The sequence below is a fragment of the Molossus molossus genome, unplaced genomic scaffold (assembly GCF_014108415.1).
Source record: "Molossus molossus isolate mMolMol1 unplaced genomic scaffold, mMolMol1.p scaffold_m16_p_11, whole genome shotgun sequence".
Lineage (NCBI taxonomy): Eukaryota > Metazoa > Chordata > Mammalia > Chiroptera > Molossidae > Molossus > Molossus molossus.
In genome coordinates this window covers 40,395,775-40,415,358 of record NW_023425346.1, presented here as the reverse complement: position 1 = coordinate 40,415,358, position 19,584 = coordinate 40,395,775, and the positions used below count along the sequence as shown (strand labels likewise).

Here is a 19,584-nt window from a genome sequence, read left to right as displayed (position 1 = left end):
AGAATCTAGGAGAAAAGAAAACAAATCCAAGACCACTAATCCAAGTAAAATATCATCCTGTCGAAATCCACCACAATTTCTCAACACTGGTAGGTTGTCTATACACAAAAAATGAGAGTTCAATGAAAAGTACCTATATTCAATAATGAGATATAGATCAATGGACTTCAATGAACATAGTGTTCATGGAAAAGTAACATGTTTTCAGAGGATAGACTGTGTCAGTTATTTAATTTCTTTGAGGACAAATCAAACCAAAGCAAATGGTAAATGGGTCTTTCTCATTTTAACGAGACTAGTCCCCTCTAACCACCACCTTAATGCCCATTTTATTTCTATCCAACTTTTGGAAAATTGAGTCTCAATCAGGGGCTAAGCCTCAAATGTGCAAAGCAGATTGGTTGTTTACAAATAAATCCAAGAGGACTCAGCCATTATGGAGTCAGTTTGTCTGGCTGCAACATATTTTCAGAAGCTGAGCATTTCAGGTATATAATTTCAATTTCTCCCTTATCCTGGAGGGTCAATTGTTATCAATTTTTGAGGAAAAGATAGTATATTCTTGCTCAGAAAAATAAATAAATAAATAAATAAATAAAGTAACAAAATGAGAATGCCTTGTGTTCTAAGAGTAGTGAAATATAAGTACCCTAAGGACTCTACAGAGAATCTAGTGTGATGCCTTCATTTTATAGATGAGAAAACTAGAGCTCAGAGGAGTTAAATGATTTGCTCAAGGGATGCACAGCCAGGACTACAACTAGAGCCTCTTGGTATCTGTTAAACCACTATCTGTTTGTTTACATCAAATATCTCCCAAATTTCTCTTCTAGTTTTTCTTGCTTTGGTAGTTTCTTGTCAATTTCAGATGTGATTAATTGTGGACAGAAAAGGCACTGAAAGAGTTCATTTACAAGGCTTCATTGCAGTCCATTAATGATTAAGACTTTCTAACACTTTCTTCATGGATTGACTCCCAAAGACATTGTATAAAATGACTGCTACTTAGAATTACAAATGCAACAGTTGTATACATATTTAAAAGATACATTTTCCTGGCCAGTTTGGCTCAGTATTTAGAGCATTGGCCCATGGACTGAAGGGTCCATTTTGACTCCCAATCAAGGGTACATACCTGGGTTGCAGATTTGATCCCAGTCCTGGTCATGTGGGGGGAACCAATCAATGTGTCTCTCTCACATTAATGTTTCTCCCCCCCCCCCATCTAAAAAAAATCAATGGAAAAAAATCCTTAGGTGAGGATTAACAAAAGAAATAAATAAAATATATATTTTGCAAGTGTTTCTACTTCTAGCTCCTGTGATATAATACTATCAGTCTTTACCTTTTAAATCTAACAGTTTATTAAGTTATGTTTACCTAAACATCCTACATGTGATGGTTAGTTGTGTTTACATGCCCCTAAGTACTGCCTGCTCAAAGAAGCTATAGCTTCCCTGTTTTAAAAAGGCCCTTTTTACTTGTGGTGAACACACCATACAATATACGGATGATGTATCCTAGAATTGTACACCTGAAACCTATATAATTTTATTAATCAATGTTACCCCAATACATTCAATAAAGAAAAAAAAAAATAGGTCCGTATTTATTTTGCTGATTCTCTTCCTAACAGACAATCTCTTAAAAACTATTTAGCTCATAATAATTTTTCTTTATTTCTTCCCTGAAATATCCTGCGTAGATTCATAATCATATTGACTAAGATCACAAAAGGGAAGGCAAGCCTGGCCAGTGTGGCTCAGTTGACTGAGCGTCATCCCACGCACCAGGAGGTTGCCAATTTGGTTCCTGGTCAGGGCACATGCCCAGGTTTCGGGCTCAATCTCAGGTGGGGGACACGTAGGGGGTGGCTAATCGATGTTTCTCTCTCAGGGCTGTTTCTATCTCTCTCCTTTTCCCCCTTTCTGAAATCAATGAAAACATATTTTTTTAAAAAGGAAAGCAAACTAATAATTTGCCTGGAATATAGTAAATGCTACAGAAATCATCATTAAGTATCACAATATAAAAATAATGACTTATATGTATTAATTCATTTAGTCTCACAGCAACCACATGAGGTGGATACTTTTATCATTCTGTGGTATAGATAAGCAAAATAAGATCTAGTGAGATCATATACCTTACCAAGTCACACACCTAGCAAATAGAACTGCCAGAACTGAACTATGACAGTCAGTGCTAACCACGACACCTCACTGACACTTTCGGGTTTCACTCAGTGTGAAGGTAAAACCTCCAAAACTGTCCCTGACCTAACCTATCACAGTTAATCTTGGACTGGAATGGGAGTAGACAGCAAGACCTTGAAAACATTATGCGCTTTAATCCATTTCCTTCACTTTCTAAAATGACACTGATTTTTAAAAAAATTTTAGGATGAACATGAAAGAGATTCAAAAGTCTCAAAAGAGAATCCCAACTTCACTTTTGCTATGATTTGGATTAGGAAGGGGAAAAGGTCTGATTATATACATGAATGCTTAGAAAACTTTTTTTTTTTTTTTTTTTTAACTAGAAGACATTGAGGACTTTGAGCTTAAATGTACCTTAGATCAATGCAATCTAAACCCGCATTTTTATTTTATTATTATTTATTTATTTATTTTTGGTACGTGCCCCCAGCGGAAACCGAACCTGGGACTCTCTGGTCCGCAGGCCGATGCTCCAACCGCTGAGCCACACTGGCCAGGGCAAAAATCCTGCATTTTTAAAAGGAATAAACTATAACCCAGTGTTAAATGGTCTGCAAAGGTCATAAGGGCTAGTAGTAAGTCTCCTAATTTCTGGCTTAGTGTGTTTTTCATCTTCCTCTCATGTCTACTATTTAAGAGAGAATATAAGTTATGGGTGTCTGTGAAAAACTGTACTCCAAGTTCCAGGCCAGGCCGCCAAAGCCTGCACAGTAACCTGACTGTACCGTTTACTACACATTTATCTGACTTTCACATATAATATGATTTTATGACAAAAACCCACCTATATCTACTCTAAATTCAACTTGGAACATTAGGCACCAAATTCTATTTTCTCTCTCTCTCTCTCTCTCTCTCTATATATATATATACATACATACATACATACATATATATTTCTCACCCGAGGATATTTTTCTATTTATTTTCAGACAGAGTGAAAGGGAGGGAGGAAGGGAGGGGGAAGGGAGGGGGAAGGGGAGAAGGAGAGAGAGAGAAACATCTATGTGAGAGAGACATATCGACTGGTTGTTTCTTGCACAACCCCAACCAGGGCCAGGAACTGAACCACAACCAAGGTACGTGCCCTTGACGGGAATTGAATCTGCAACTCTTTGGTCTGCGGGCCGACACTCTAACCGCTGATCCAAACCAGCTAGGGCTATAGTCTATGTAAATGGCACCCAAAAGGGGCTTTCTCTGGCTCTCCAAGCAGATGCATTGGTAGTGGTGGTGGTGGTGGTGGTGGTGGTGGTGGTGTGTGTGTAAGGAGGAGAGGTGCCAGACAGGGAGGGGATCCAGATTAGTGAAGATCAGGATAAATACTCTTGGATATTTGCAGATCACTAAATTTATATTTAATACACATGATGACAAAAGTCAAACATGGCTGAGAGGGCCAGTTCAATTCCCCGTCAGGGCGCATGCCCGGATTGTGGGCTCGATCCTCATTAGGGGGTGTGTAGCAGACAGTCGATTGATGTTTCTCTCTCACATCCGTGTTTCTCTCTCTCTCTCTCTCTCTCTCTAAAAAATCAATAAAAACCTATTTAAAACGAAGAAAAGGTAAAAAGATGGTTACTTGTTCTCCTGGCCCCCCTCCCTCCCCACCTGGATTTTGTGAGTTCTGGACTTTGTGAGGTCTATATAGTATCTACCTACAGGGACTAGCATCTACCCAATCAGGAGGTATTATTTGGTTCAGGACAAAATGCCTCACAATGATATTATTTAAAATAATTCAGACAATTCCATATTTTAATTTATATGCTTTATAGCATTAAACATTTACAATTCAAACTCTAACAACATTTTATCATCTGCTATAAACCATTATATGAGCCATAATAAACTATATTATCAACACTACGAACAATAAAATGATCAGCAATGTAGCTGACATTTATTGCTTTATCAAAGTAAATCTAAATTATTAAAAAAAACAACTTAGACCAATGACAAATGAAATGTCTGTAGCATTCTAAGCTTAATTAAAGCGTAAGATCATGTAATATCCCCAGTTTAGTTACAGTAACATAGCATCCAAAAGATAACATAATTCCACTTAATTATTAAAATAGCAATGTGAACAACATTTAAGTGCTGTACAACATCTCAACTGAAACTAGCAAGCTTCGAATTATTGCTCTTTGTGACTTAGGACATGATATCCTTACCCTAAAAGAAGCCTGTTATTTCTCACTGTTGTGCATCAAACTGACCTACTGACTGCTGTCATCACTCACTAGCAGGTATGCCTAAAATCCGCCCCCCCCGCCCCCTCCCTCCCTCCCTCCCTCCTTCCCTCGCTCTTGCTCTCATTCTCACTTGCTATCTGTAATCACAGTTTGGATGATCAAATGGTTACTTAATTTCCCAAACATATCCAGTCCACTGGTGTTATGTTTCAGATTCTTCTTCCCCCTTCAGTGCAGAAAAGGCACTACACAAAACCATTTAATGCACTGAACAAGTTAATTATCTCCCAGTACACCCGAAGGTGTGAAGGCAACTCCCAAAGTGACATCCAATTTCATGAATGTTTATGCCCTAAAATAACCTCTACTTTATCTTCCAGTTAAGTATGAAGGCATGATGTTCATTTTAAAATTTAGAGATTTACCTCTTGATTGAAATAAAACATTAAATTATAGAGCATTCTCAAAATATCTTTTTTTTTTTTTTTAATTCTCACCCAAGGACATTTTTCCATTTTTTGTTCAGAGAGAGTGGGAGGGAAAGAGAGAGAGAGAGAGAGAGAGAGAGAGAGAGAGAGAGAGAGAGAGAAACACCGACGTAAATGGGACACATCAAGTGGTGCCTCCTGCACAATGGGGGACAAACTGCAACCGAGGTACGTGCCCTTAGCGGGAACCAAACCCGGGTCTCTCTGGACTGCAGGCCGACGCTCTAACAGCTGAGCCAAACCGGCCAAGGCAAAATATCTTTTTTCTTTTATTGATTTTAGAGAGAGTTAGGGGGAGAGAGAGATAGAAACATCAATGAGAGAGAACATCGATTGGCTGCCCCCTGCATGTCCCCCACTGGGGATCAGGCCCACAACCTGGGCATGTGCCCTGACTTGGAATCGAACTGGTGACCTTTTGGTGTATGGGTAGATGCTCAGCCACTCAGCCACACTGGCTGGGCCTCAAAATATCTTAACATTTCAAAGCAGTGAGGTGAAGGGCTGGACTTATCAAATAATTGACACCATCCAGGGTATGAAAACTCTCCATTTAAATCAATCCCTGGTCAACAGCAAGGAAATCATTCAGTTTTATTTATTTATTTACTATCTATCTATCTATTTATTTATTTATTTATTATTTTTTATCCTCACCCGAGGACATTTTTTCCATTTTTTGTTCAGATAGAGTGGGAGGGAGAGAGAGAGAAACATCGATGTGAAAGGGACACATCAAGTGGCTGCCTCCCCCAGGACCCAACCAGGGCCGGGGACAAACTGCAACTGAGGTACGTGCCCTTAGTGGGAACTGAACCCGGGTCTCTCTGGACCGCAGGCCGACACTCTAACTGCTGAGCCAAACCGACCAGGGCATCATTCAGTTTTAAAATTGGCAATAACTGGATTTTTAAAAATTACATGGATTTACATTTTCTAATTAAATTTACTTTTCCAATTTGAATAGCTGAGAAAATTGCATTTATGATTTAATATAGACTCCATCCAAATACCCAAGTCTTACAACTGCTAAAGTTTGTATTAAACTGAGTTTGGTAGCAGATTCTTTAAATTCAAATTATGATGTTAAAACTAGTTGCAGAATTAGATATGGTTTATGCAGCTTGTAAGTGCAATAATAACATTTTTTTTTCCTGGATGAATGCTAGCTGCTCCTACTTTCTACTTACCTTCTCTTATGCTTTCCATCACAACCCTGCTCCCCTATCATCCTCCAAACAGTATAGATAAGAAAATAACTGCACACTTAGTTCCTCTGTTTACCATCTTCAGTATAATATATAAAACATGAAATGCCACACCTTTTCCTTACATAATAGTGGGGATAGTGGGGGTTGGGGAAGTAATGTTGGTTATGACTGTGAACAATCACCTGCTTTAAAACTTCCTCTCTTCAAATAGCTATAACAAATAGAATATATTTCTAACTGAAAGCCAACCTTTACTTGAATGGGTAAAACTACTTGCACAGCCAATCCTGTATATACATTATATACTCAAAGGGGTTATTTCAGTTTCTAATATAGCAAAGACACTAAATGTGCTTTTACTTTCCAATCGTCACATCAAATCAAATAAACACGTGTTAAACTCTGCTGTAATATATTGTTACATAATAAGGTTCCTGTTGGCATCTACAAACACCTCCCAATATCCTGCACAGTGTTGCTTACTATAATATAGAGCAATGATTTCAACCTTTTTCATCTCATGGCACACATAAAGTAATTACTAAAATTCTGCAGCACACCAAAAAAAAAAAAAAAAAGTATTTTTTTGCCAATCTGACAGGAAAAAAATAGTTACAATTTTGATTCATTCACACTGGAAGGCTATTGTTGTGTTGACTGTTATCACTTTTTATTTGACAATCTAAGAATTCAGTGACCCTGCCTAGTCAGGTATTGCGTGTTTTAAAGATTCTTGTGGTACACCAGTTGAAAATCGCTGATTTCGAGTTAAACCTCTAAATTAGCAAGTCCACAGGACTATTTATTATGGACATGCCTGAAAAACAATGTAACAGCCAAGAAGACAAAACCTTTCGCAGTGCCAAGGTTTTTTTTTTTTCCTTCTTCTTCTTCTTTCTATTGGGTCCTTAATGAAAAGGTGCTCATGGTATACTTTTCAATGCCCTTGATCCAAGCAAAGTAGGTGTTGGAAGGCAGCTGAGCAATCAATTTATAGTCCTGAATCTGATACAAAATAACCAAGAGAGGCTTATACTAACCTCAACCTCCAAAGCAAACTGTATCACACACATAGTATACTTTTCAACACCCAGAAACACTTATTTTGAACACCAGTTCTCACTTTCATGTTACCATTTTCTGTAACTGTTTCACAGGAATCAGAAATGAAGATACTTCTATAGCAACATATTGCATTAGAAAAGAGAAGCAATCCTGTACTTTCCCTTTTAAAAGAAAATGATCTAAGCCCAATTCTAGAAAAGCATCTTTTATCATACATTTGCTTTTGTGCCCTTAAAATTTTTTTGATTAAAAAATTCATATAATCATTATTGATTTTATGCAAAATTATCATTCTTTGCAAGTTGTAGGGATGTATTTCTTTTTCAAACTCAGTAACATAAAGAAAAAGAACTGCGTCTTCGACTAATAAATTATATCTTTAAATATACATGATTGTGTTGTCCCCATGATACTTTCAATGGTAACTGACACGCCCCGAATTTAACTGTACCAGACAGTTCTATCTGTCCCATCGCTGACCAAACACTGCTTCTCTGTTTCTATTCATTATGTATAATAAGAGGTCTAAATACAACCCGGTATGACGAGAAAAAAAAAATTACAATTCTTATGACAGCAAAATGATGCATTCGAGATCTCTTTTGCAATACATCACCGTCCGTAAGCATTAACAGACATTTTTTTTTTTTTTATAAAGCTGCAAGCTCATTACCCTAAGAACCTTCTGAACCCTTTCCTGCAGGTTTTAGAAAACCCTCGGGAAAAAACAGGTACCATTCAAACCTTGCAAACCAAACTTGCCAAGAACCTTGTGCAATGATCAATAACCTTGGCTACACTGCCATCACCCCAAATTCACCGTCCTGTAGACCAATGCAGCAAAAACCCAGACGAAAGACTATCTGAAGCCCAACAGAATTGCTGCGCTTCCCCTCTGCCGCATGGAGAGAGGCAAGGGGAAGAGAAGTGGAGCGAGCCTCACCAGCTCCGAAGATGCTCCGGTGACCTCTGGCTGCGCGACGGGTGCTGGGCCAGGAAGGCGTTAGTGCAGCCGCGGCGGGCCCAGTGGACTATGCCCCTGGTGCATTCCTCGCATTCCTGCACAATCTGTCGCCAGCCGAAGAGCCATAGCGTGCGTCCCGTCCCCCCCCCTCCCCCCCGGACACAGACACCTGCCTATTGCTGTGCCCCGAGCGGCCACTACCGCCACGGCGCATCTACTGCCCGTGCTCGCTGTTTGTCGCACTCAGCCAACACGCAGCCAAATCCCGGCCCCGCCGCTCACCCCTTTGCTTCCCCGGTAGGGAAAAGGGAAAGAGAGCCGGCCGGGCAGCCCCAGCGGGGAGCCGCAGCTCCGCTTCTGCTCCTGGCAGAGACAGGAGTAAGCGGCGGCGCAGGAGGACAGCCGGGGAAGCTTGGGGCTGGACAACCGGGAGTGGTGGAACGTGAACATACGCGGCGAGGAGAGAGGGGTGCACCGGACAGAGCAGGGTGGGCAGGACTGGCAGGAGCGCGGGGCTCTGGGGGCAAACGCGAGACGGCGCAGGCAGCAGGGTCGTGGGAGGAAGGAGAAGGGGGCAGGATGCAGGATCTGGGCGGGAGAGACGGACAGACCGCCCCGAAAGGTGGGGAAGGCGGGCGCCCCGGGGTGTTGGGGGCGCGGGGCGGCGTGCCAGGCGGGCAGGAGCGGGGAAGCCTCCGGGCACACGTCCAGGAGAGCTCAGCGTGGTGCTCAAGTTCGGGGCTGGGGGCTCAGGATCCGAAAGGCCAACATGGGTAGGGGTCGTGCGCCGCATGCAGGGGATACCCGAGGAGAGCTATCCCCGGGAAAAGCAAATGGAGGGTGAAACTTGTGCGCCTGCCAGGGGGAGGGGTGCAGGCAGGCGAGTGCGGGCAGGAACACGAGGCGGGGCAGGAAAGCCGAGGCGGCCGCGAGGCAGTGGGGACGGAGTAACGGGAGGGAGGCGCCCGCACCCCTCGCAGGCAGGTCCCGGCTGGGGCGCGAGGGCCGGGGTTCTCGTGGGCAGCCGTCCCCGAGCCCTCCCGCGAGCCCGCACACTTACTTTCTAGGTTAGGCAGTGGCCGTCGTCGCTCCGAGGATGAGGGACATAAGCGCTGAAGGGTCGCCGCTGCGGCACCGAAAAAATTAAAAAAGTGCCGCGGCCGAGCGGCGGCCCGCCCCTCCCTCCCCCACCCGCCCCCTCCCCCGAAGCGGCTCTCCCACCACCCCCGGCGGCGGCGGTGGCCAACTTGTCCCTCTACCCCGTGCCCATGGTGCCGCCTCCGCGGCCGGCAACCACACAGACTCAGCCCCGGAGCCCCCTCTACTGCCCAGAGGCCGCCGCCGCCGCCCGCCCAGCCGCCAGCCCGCCTGCCCAGCCAGCCCCGGACTCCCGGGAACGTCAGCACGCCGCCGTCTCCGGACCTGCTGCCCGCCAACCCCATTGGCCGGGAAAAAAAGGCTGGCCCTCCCCATTGGCCCGGCCCTTATATTGAACGGGCCAATGGGAACTGCGGTTTCAGGTCGCCATAGAGACCGATGCTGTTAAGAGCGAAAGGGCCTGGAGAAAGTGGGGAGTGAGGGTGAAGAGGTCTGTGGCTTTGGGTGCGGGAGAAGGTGGGCGGGGAGGAGGAGAAGTCCAAGGGGATTCCCGTGGGCTGTCTCTGAAATCTGGCGCAGCTTTTGCTTTGCCTTCCTGTCAGCTCCAGGTGTGAAAGGTAGGGTTTGTCCCCTGGCGTCAAAGGCAGAAATAGCCGAACCCCTGAGCGAATACTTGAGAACCTAGGAGTGGGCATTTCACTTTTTCCTAGGCTTGGGAACCCCTGAGGCTATGCCCTTTGACCTTTGACATGTGTGCAGCTTCTGCTTCTCCAGGTGAGTTTGCATCCCACCCCTTAAATTGCTGCTTCCTGAAGTCACTGAAACTCCTGAATTTTACTTGTTCGTCCCAACCATTCCCCCTTCCCTGGAGTGGTTCTTGCCTAAAATTTTTGGCTCTTCAAATTTATAGTTCTACCTAAAGGATACTCAAAAAGGGTTTCCTTTTAATGATATTTTGGTAAGGCTGAGGTATTGTATAATGGATGTCATCAGCTCAACACTTAAGATAATGTGTTCCCTGCTTCCCAAAGCAAACCTCTAATCTCTTTGTTGAAAGATATTTATTAAACACCCACCTGTGTGTGCATTCTGCATGGTTTTGACAGGTGTTTTCACTTCCCTTAAAAGGTTATAAGGTGGGGAAAGACACAGATGACAGAGTAAATTCATACTTCTAATGATTTCACAAGAAGGTAAAGGAAATAGATTACAGTTGATGGGTTTTGTTTTCTGGGTATTTTCCAGTTTATCTCTAAATTTGATAAAGAACACTGCACCATGTCAGCACAAAAATCTTGTGCTTTAATAACAACCTTTTATTTAAAGTTACTTTGCATTCATTTGTCAATACCAACATATTTTTTTGGTAAATAACTTTCATGTTTAGATACTAGCTATTAAAGGGGGACTTCATGAATATATTAGGTTTTCAAGCATTATATTGCTCTATCATATAGTCACTGATATTCTTAGATTCCTTCTTATGGTGATTTTGCCATTTTTATACTAACCTCTGTAGTAAGAAGACTATGTTTAAGTTATTGCCTCTCAAGTGGGAGGGACTGTATTGTGAGAAACATTACAAATATTTTGTCGAGAGAAATAGAATAGTGTGTATACAAGTTATGTATGTCTAACTACTGTCCTGCGTTTTAAGTTGGATAATATGCTTTGTTTTGTTTTTTGTTTTTAAATCTTACTGTATTTGAAGATTATAAACATAACTAAGAATTATTTATGTGGTACCTTGATTGGAAAAATATTTCTCACAATTTGTAGTAAAATTTGAACTTAGTCAACAATCCTATGCAGGATTGGACTGCAGAACAAAGCAGCTGAACATGTGAGTGTTTCCTCTAAACAATTCCTGAATTGGAAAAGAATCACCAGGAGCCATGGAGTGCTGTCTCATGCTTTGCCATCATGGAAATTAAATCATCATGCTTTTGATTTCTGGCTGTTTTTGGTATTTATTTATAGGAGAATAGAAAAAGTAAAATGCAAATTTTTATAAATAAGACTTACTTTTAATGTACTAATGAATCCAAACACAGGTTTGGCTACCTGCCTCAGTGAAAACCAAACTCTTGAGACAGGTGTTGTTGAGAAGGAAAACAGCTTATTCAAGTTCCAGCAACCTAAGAAGATGGTGGACTCCTGTCCTGAAAAACCATCTTAATATCTCAGTGTAGGCAGGGGTTTTTATCAGGAAAGAGGGAAAATAGGACAAAGAAATCAGGGGAGGGGGCTGTGGACCTGTAGGTAGTGTTCTTGCTGGTCCTGATACAGATCTTTAATGTCAGCTGAAATCTTGTGGTCAAGCTGCCCCAGGCCCAGGCAAAATCCAGAACAGCCAGTTTCTGGATTGGCAGTTTATGGCAGGCATGACTAACCAGACCTTTGTTTTAGGGAATACATCCTGTTTTCTGACCTGGGGAGATATATTGTTCATTATATGTTATTCAATCAAGAAGGTTATTTTGTTGGTTAGCATAAGATTTCATGTAGGATGTGCAGGACATCTTCCCATAGGCCTTGATGTGGATCTTTTTTTTTTTTAATCCTCACCTGAGGATACTTTTCCATTTTTATTTTTTTAGACAGTGGAAGGGAGAGAGAGAGAGAGAAAAAAAAATTGATGTGAGAGAGACACATTGACTGGTTGCCTCTCACACAACCTGGACCAGGGCTAGGGACCGAACCACAACCAAGGTACGTGCCCTTGACCAGAATTGAACCAGTGACTCTTCGGTCTTAGGGCCAATACTCTAATTGCTGAGCCAAACTGTCCAGGGCTTGATATGGATCTTTATGGTCAGCATCCTTGAGTGGGCCACTCAACTGAATTGGGGGGGGGGGGCGTAAAGTCAGGCTGCTCTTGGGGTCACACAGGAACTGAAAATGCCCCTGTAAAGTATACTAAAAAACTTTCTAACATGCAAGCTCTAGTTTCCAGAAGAAAAATCAGGTTAGAGTAACAAGCTAGGGTTAACATTTACTAAGATTAATATGGGTTGCTTTATATAGCTTTTTTATAAGTTTGCTTTGTAAGTACATTATTATTTTAGTTCTGGTTCCATGGTTAGAGTAGCATAAAGTTTTTATTCCCTGTTACACTGACAAGATACCAATGATTTGTGTTTGTGGTTGTTGTTGTTGTTGTTTTGTAATTTAATAATACTGGATGAAAGAAAGATGTATCCAATGGAAAGAAAAAATAGCTCCCTTTTTCTTGCCTTAGGCTAGCATAGAAAGAAGAAAACATTTTTTGTTGTTGCTACTCCAATAATCTTTTCTTTTTGTATTTTTCTCAGGTCATATGTTTGAAGAGTGTTTTTATATTATGTATTTCATGTTTGTAATTTAAAATGTTACTAAAATACACTATGAGTAATGTCCCCTAAAATGTTTTCACTCAACATTAATTTTCTCATAATTGTTATACTCATCTGAAAGCTTTCTTTAAAAAAAATTTTTTTTTCTTTATTGATATTAGAGAGAGAGAGAGAGAAAGGGAGAGATAGAAACATCAATGAGAGAGAACATTGATTGGCTACCTCCTGTATGCCCCCCACTGGGGATTTGGCCCACAACCTGGGCATGTGCCCTGACCGGGAATCAAACCAGCAACCTCTTGGTTCATGGGTCAATGCTCAACCACTGAGCCACATTGACTGGGCTGAAAGCTTTCTTTTGAACTTGCTCCTGCACTACCAAGCATTGCTGGGGAAGGTTAAGAAATTTTGTTCCACTAGAACTTTATGCTATTCAGCCTTGCCTGGATCTTCATTGATCCTCTAAAATCCTTTTCTCATCAGTAGCTGATTATCCAGAACACTTATCCAGGGCACTTGTCTCAACCCTGTCTTATTTCTGCTGTCCTTAAACCCCCACTGTACTTGATCTTCTTCCAGTTCAGCAAATGCATTTTCTTCTTATTTGATTGAGGCAGCCACCATGAGCTTCCTCAATTTACTTTTCCTATACCTCAGTCTCAATTTTTATACTTCATCACTTCAGTCCTGGCTGAGGAGTGTCCACCCTTCTCTTCTAAGCTCATACTCCACTTGTGCTTCTAAACATCATCCTTACTCCTCCACAATTATGTTTTGCTGGTTATAATTTCTCTTTGGTCATGTATTATATCCTTTCCCCTATGCCTTAAATATTTGGCCGTTTGCAAAAACACCCCCCGCCCCCTATCCTTCCTCTATCTTCATTTATTGCCATTTTCTCAAGTCTTCTATTTTGTCATCCCCAGTGTTCTGGCATTAAAGATGATGCTCTTTCTCCTCAAAACCCTAACTCATTTTGCCATTATAGTTCTCTCCTAAAGTGCCCCTCTCTTGCAGATTATAATGCCTGAATTCCAGATTTCCAGGGAAGGGTAGAGACCATTGTTTCCCACTCCGAGGGTCCATACAAATGCAAATGAGCTACTTGAGAAGGGGAAGCTTTCGACTCCCGTCTGTACCTCCTAGGTGGGTGTAAGCACTGGGAAGTAGGAGTCAGAAGAGGGCCCTAGGGCAAGTTAGAAAGGTTAGAAAAAAGGAAGAGGAGTCTGCTCAGGCTGACTGGGGCCCAGAGAAAGTTAGACATACTGGAAAGCAGGAAGAAGTTTGGTGAGCTCTACCCTCAAGAACAAATGTAAACAGCAGAAATCGGAGGGAACTTTTAAGTTACCATCCCAGAAAGAAGTCAGCCTGAACCTTTCATGATTATGAAAACTCTGTAACTTTCCAAAGCTTATTTTCATATTAGCAGAGGCAGAAAGGCAAGCGGTGGGGGTGGAGGGGGGAGCAGCGGGAACACTGCCTCTTCTCATTCTAGGATATTTATAGAGAAGGTGGGGGCAGTGAAAATAATAACTGCAAAAAGAATACTGATAATTGATAGTGGGTTTTCGTTTGTTTGTTTTGTTTTCACAAAGGAATGTTAAAACACAGGCAGGTTGCAAATGAAGGAAAGAAAGCAGTAAATGAACTGGTCCTGAGAAGGGATGCTGGAGCCTAACGATAGCTACTCAGGGTTTCAGAACTGACTGCCCCACCTCCAGCCCAGTCTCTGAATATGTTTGAAACCTTTCTGATTTTATGAAGTTGTTAAATTCTCATGATCCTACTGTGTTCCAAAAGACAGAGCAACCTAAATGTTTCAAGTGGAAAAATGTAGGCCCTTAGAGGCCCAGCCCAGTACTTACCTTACCCAATAGTAAAGACTTTTCTGAAAATTTCCCAACCGTACCCCACTCTAGAGAGGCTGATTTCTGCTTTAGTGTATTATTGTGGCACTTAATACGGTCTACCCCATGGAATACTTATTTGCGTGTGAGCCTTCTCCCTGGAGGACAGGACATATATCAAGGTCATGACTGTACCCTTCACAGTGCCTTAGACTACTAAAGTGCTTCTCACACAGAGAAAAACTAACATTCATTAATCCTTTTCTTAGTCCTTGGAAGTATTTGACTTCCAACAATGAAAAATTGGAATCAGTAACATTGGGATGTAATTAGAAAAAGATGGGACGAGAGGTTCAATGTGGGAAAGTGAGGTAATGTGTGGCAGAGCAGAGTAGAAGTTCTTGCCATATAGCCTCCTAAGAGAGAAAAGGCCTCAGCTCTTATCTGGACCCCTGCATGAAAGAGGGACCTGTGTGATAATGATTGGTTGCATGTCCTTTGGCATGAAGTTATATTCAGAGCTAAGGCTATAAATTTTTGTGTATGAGGGAATGCAGTTGAAACTCAGCCTTTTCAAGCAGGTTAAATAAGGGTTACCTACATTTTTCCACTTGAAACATTTAGGTTGCTCTGTCTTTTGGAACACAGTAGGATCATGAGAATTTAACAACTTCATAAAATCAGAAAGGTTTCAAACATCTGGTAAGTATAACGGACATGTTTCCAAGTACCTATATCTGCAGCCCTTGAAGTAAGCAGCCCTGCATGCCTCATGATCTTGAATCTGGCCATGGCATTAGCCCCATTGGGGACCTGATTCAAATGTAGCATTGACCCATAAGCTGTAACAGTGCCAATCACATTTTTCTTCTGGGAACTTGGAATTGAGAGAACAAGTAAGCCAGAGAGAGCAACTGCCTTGGTCCTGATGTTTTCTGTGTGACTATTCTCCCCCATGAAGCCAGAGCATACTTCATTTGTTATTGTTCCATAAGATTTCTGTTTCTTATAATCACCCCTAAGCCATTCTATTTCTCATTTGCCTTTAGTGAGTCTCTGTTCCTTACAACCAAAAGTTTTTATGCCCTGACCGGTTTAGCTCAGTTGTTAGAATGTTGGCCCATGGACCAAAGAGTCGTGGGTTTGATTGTGGTCAAGGGCATGTACCTTGATAGCAGTTTGGTCCCCGGTCCCAGTCGGGATCATGAAGGAGGCAGCCAATCAATCAATGTCTCTCTCTCTCTCATATTGATGTTTCTCTCTCTCCCTCCCACTCTATCTGAAGATAAATGGAAAAATATCCTCAGGCCCTGGCCAGTTTGGCTCAGTGGTCAGAGCGTTGCCCCGCGGACCAGAGAGACCCAGGTTTGGTTCCCGCTAAGGGCACGTACCTCAGTTGCAGTTTGTCCCCGGCCCTGGTTAGTCGTGCGGGTGGCAGCCAGTCGATGTGTCCCTTTCACGTCGATGTTTCTCTCTCTCTCTCCCTCCCTCCCTCTTTATCTGAACAAAAAATGGATAAATGTCCTCAGGTGAGGATTAGGAAAAAAAAAAATCCTCAGGTGAGGATTAAAAAAATAAAATAAAAAGTTTTCACTAAGATATTATGTAAATATTTTATAACAAAACAAAACACATATTATGACCATCTTACTGGACTATGAAGAGCAACAGTCTAAAAATTTCTAACAAGCAAAGAGTAGAAAGTGAAGGATCTGTCTAGTTCCAATATTGCCGACCCAAGTTGGGTGAAAGAGCTTTATTTAGCCCCATTCCACAGCCTTGAAGCCTTATATTCTTCAGCTCTCAGTTCTCCTCTGAAGTTGGGAGCGAGAGAAGAACTTTGAGAAGATGAACAATATGATTGCTTTTTCAGGGTAGGATCATTTTGCCATAGCATTGGTATCAGAAGACTATATTAGAATTTATATTTATTTTATGTCTATACTAATTGTTTAGGACCCAGGCTAGAAAATAAAAGTAAAATAGGAATACTTATCAAAAACATCAGTGTCAGTGGCCCCACAACAAAGGGGAAATAGATTATGATGTTTAAGTTCCAACAATTTAAAAAAGCCTCTCAAGAAGAAAACTAGACTTTGTCCCAAATTGTGATAGTATTTTATCTGATATATTCAGTTTTCAACAAAAAATTTAGAGACATGCAAACAAACAAACACAAACAACAAGAAAGTATAGCTCAAATTCAGGAAAATATGTAACCAATAGACAAACTGAGAGGATTTAGTTGATAACTAATTCAAAACAGCTACTATAAATATGTTGAAAAACTTAAAGGAAAAATGACTCAACAAATAGGAACTCTCAATAGAGAAATAGAAACTATGAAAAAGATCCTGTCTTGTTCCAAATATTGCTAACCTAAAGAGAAGTTTTAAACCAGCAGAAATGATTCAATCTGTAGAACAGAAAGGAGAAAAAAAAAAACAAAGATTGAAGAAAAATAAACAGAGCCTCTGAAATTTGTGGGATGGCTTAGAAAATAGAAAGGAGGGTTGGAAGGGTATATAAAAATATTTGAAGAAACAATGACCTAAAAGTTTCCCAATTTTAATCTACAGATCCATGAAACTCAATAATCCTAAATAGACTAAACATAAGGAGAGCCACAACTAGGTACATCATAATCTGCTGAAAGACCAAAGGTGAAAAAATGGTGAAGCAGCAAGAGAATAACAATTCATTGTGTACAAGGGAACCACAATAAAATTAACAGTTAAGCCCTCACCAGTGTTGCTCAGTGGTTATAGTGTTGGCCCACACACTGTAAGGTCACAAGTTTGATTCCCGGTCAAGGGCACATACCTGGGTTGCAGGTTTGATCCTCAGCCCCAGTCGGGGTGCATATGAGAGGCAACCTATATATGTGTTTTTCTGACATTGATTTTTTTTTTTCTCTCTCTCTCTCCTCCTCTCCTTCACTTCCACTATCTAAAAATCAATGGAAAAAAATATCCTTGGGTGAGGAATAATAATAATAAATTAACAGTTGATTTATGAGAAACAAACAAAGTAGAACGCAGTAAAGTATATATTCAAAGTGCTAAAAGAAAAAAAAAACCCTCTCAATCAGGAATTCTGTATCTAGCAAACCTGTTAAAAATGAAGGTTGCAGTCCTCATAGATGGATCTATATTGAAAGTGTGCTGATTACTGTACAGGACCCATACATCTGCAGCTTTGAGTGAAGTCCAGAGCAAAAGAAGGTTGTCAGACAGGAGCAGGACACCTGGAAAGTCAACCATCTCCATCTGTGAAGAGCTCTTGACTCAGTGCCAACCCTGGAGTATCAAATGGTCACCACACTAAATGCTACTTAAAATACTAGATTTAAAGTTCTCCCAAAATAAATGACCTCATTTAAAAAAAATATATATATTTTTTTAGGGGTGGGAGGGAGAAAGAGAGGGAGAGAGAGACAGAAACATTGATGTGAGAGCGAAGCATCGATCAGCTACCTCCTGCATGCCTTTCCCCCCCCCTCCCCCGGGGACCAAACCCAAAATCTGGGCATATGCCATGACTGGGGATCAGACCTGCAACCTATCAGTGTATGGAATGATGCCCAACCAACTGAGCCACACCAGCCAGGGCTTATTATTTTCTTAACTCCAAAGCTCTATGTCTGCTTCATAAAGGTGGCAATAAGCTGACTAGAACAATAGTGGAGAACAAATAAATCACATGTAAAACCCTACCCTTATTCTGTCCTCCAACCATGGTACCTGACCCTTTCCATTCCTGGGGCCCTATTTCCTTTATACACCAGGTCAGGAGCTTCCACAAAGCTGGTTATAGCTTCTGTGCATTTCTGGGGTTGAATTGGGGAAGCAAGTCAATAGCACCTGCTAGTACATCACTTTGTCAGGAATCAGAAGTCAAGAACTGCTGTATTTCTTTGTAGTTTAATAGATTTTTAAAGTAAGAATAAAATATTGAAAGTAGATGCAAAAAAACAATTGACAAGATCCAACATCTATTCATGATAAAAAATGTTCAAGAAATTAGCAATAGAAGGGAATTCCCTCAATGTGATAAAACATATCTATGAAAGAACCTACATCTCATGTCACATTTGTGGTAAAAGGCTGACTGCTTCTCTCTAAGATTGAAAATATTGTACTTGAAGTTTTAGCCATGTAATAAGGGATAAAATAAAGGCATATGGATTGCAGGGGGGGGGGCAGGGGATTAAAACTATCTTTATTCACAGATGACATGATCCTATACATAGAAAATCCTAAAGAATTTGCAAAAAAGTAATACTAGGAGTAATAAGCGCATTTAGCAAGGTCACAAGATACAAGACCAATATACAAAAATCAACTGTATTATTATATGCCAGGAACTAACAATTTGAAAATGAACTTTAGAAAACAATTCCATTCATAAAAATATGAAAAAGGATATGCTGCTTAGGAATAATTTTTAGAAAAGAAGTATAAGACCTCTGATCTATAGATTCAAGGTGATTCCTATCAAAATCCCAGCAAGCACATTTTGTAGCAATTGACCAGTCAGTCTTAAAATGAACATTCATAAGAACAAGAATACACAGAAAAACAACAAAGCAGGAGGAATTGCAATATCCAATTTCAAAATTTACTATAAAGTTATAATAATAGACTATGGTATTAGCATAATTATAGCCATTTAGTTCAATGAAATAGAAGTATATAAATAAGTCCTTAAATTTATGTCAATTGATTCTAAACAAAGATGCCAAGGTAGTTCAATGGTGAAAAGGATGTCTTTTAAAGAAATGTTCCTGAGATAATTAGACAAGTATATGCAAAATAATGAACTTATACTCTTTTTAAAAAAAATTTTTCCCCTTTATTGATTTTAGAGAGGGAGAGATAGGAACATTGATGAGAGAGAACATCGATTGGCTGCCTCCTGTATGCCCCCCACTGGGGATCAGGCCCACAACCTGGGCATCAAACCAGCGAGCTCTTGGAGTATGGGTCGATGCTCAACCACTGAGCCACACCCGCCGGACATGAACTTATACTCTTACACCACACAGAAAAATTAACTCAATATACATCATAAACCTAAGAACTAGTTACAAGTCATCTGGAAGAAAACATAATACAACATCTCTGTGACTTTGCGTTAAGCAAAGATTTCTTAGATAT

At 41.0% G+C, this 19,584-nt stretch overlaps 1 protein-coding gene across 6 annotated transcripts in view; it reads right to left on the bottom strand.

The window, feature by feature from the left end:
* PKP4 (plakophilin 4) overlaps positions 1 to 9,508 on the bottom strand; it is a 235,467-nt gene extending 225,959 nt beyond the window's left edge. For 4 of the 6 annotated variants that reach the window (XM_036253919.1, XM_036253924.1, XM_036253921.1 and 1 more), the window contains exon 1: positions 9,206 to 9,465. The gene's annotated coding sequence lies outside the window, so the exon portion shown is untranslated. Of the gene's footprint in view, positions 1 to 9,205 lie in introns of all 6 variants that reach the window. The other 2 variants (XM_036253918.1, XM_036253923.1) reach the window with 1 other exon arrangement.
* Between the last annotated feature and the right edge of the window lie 10,076 nt (positions 9,509 to 19,584).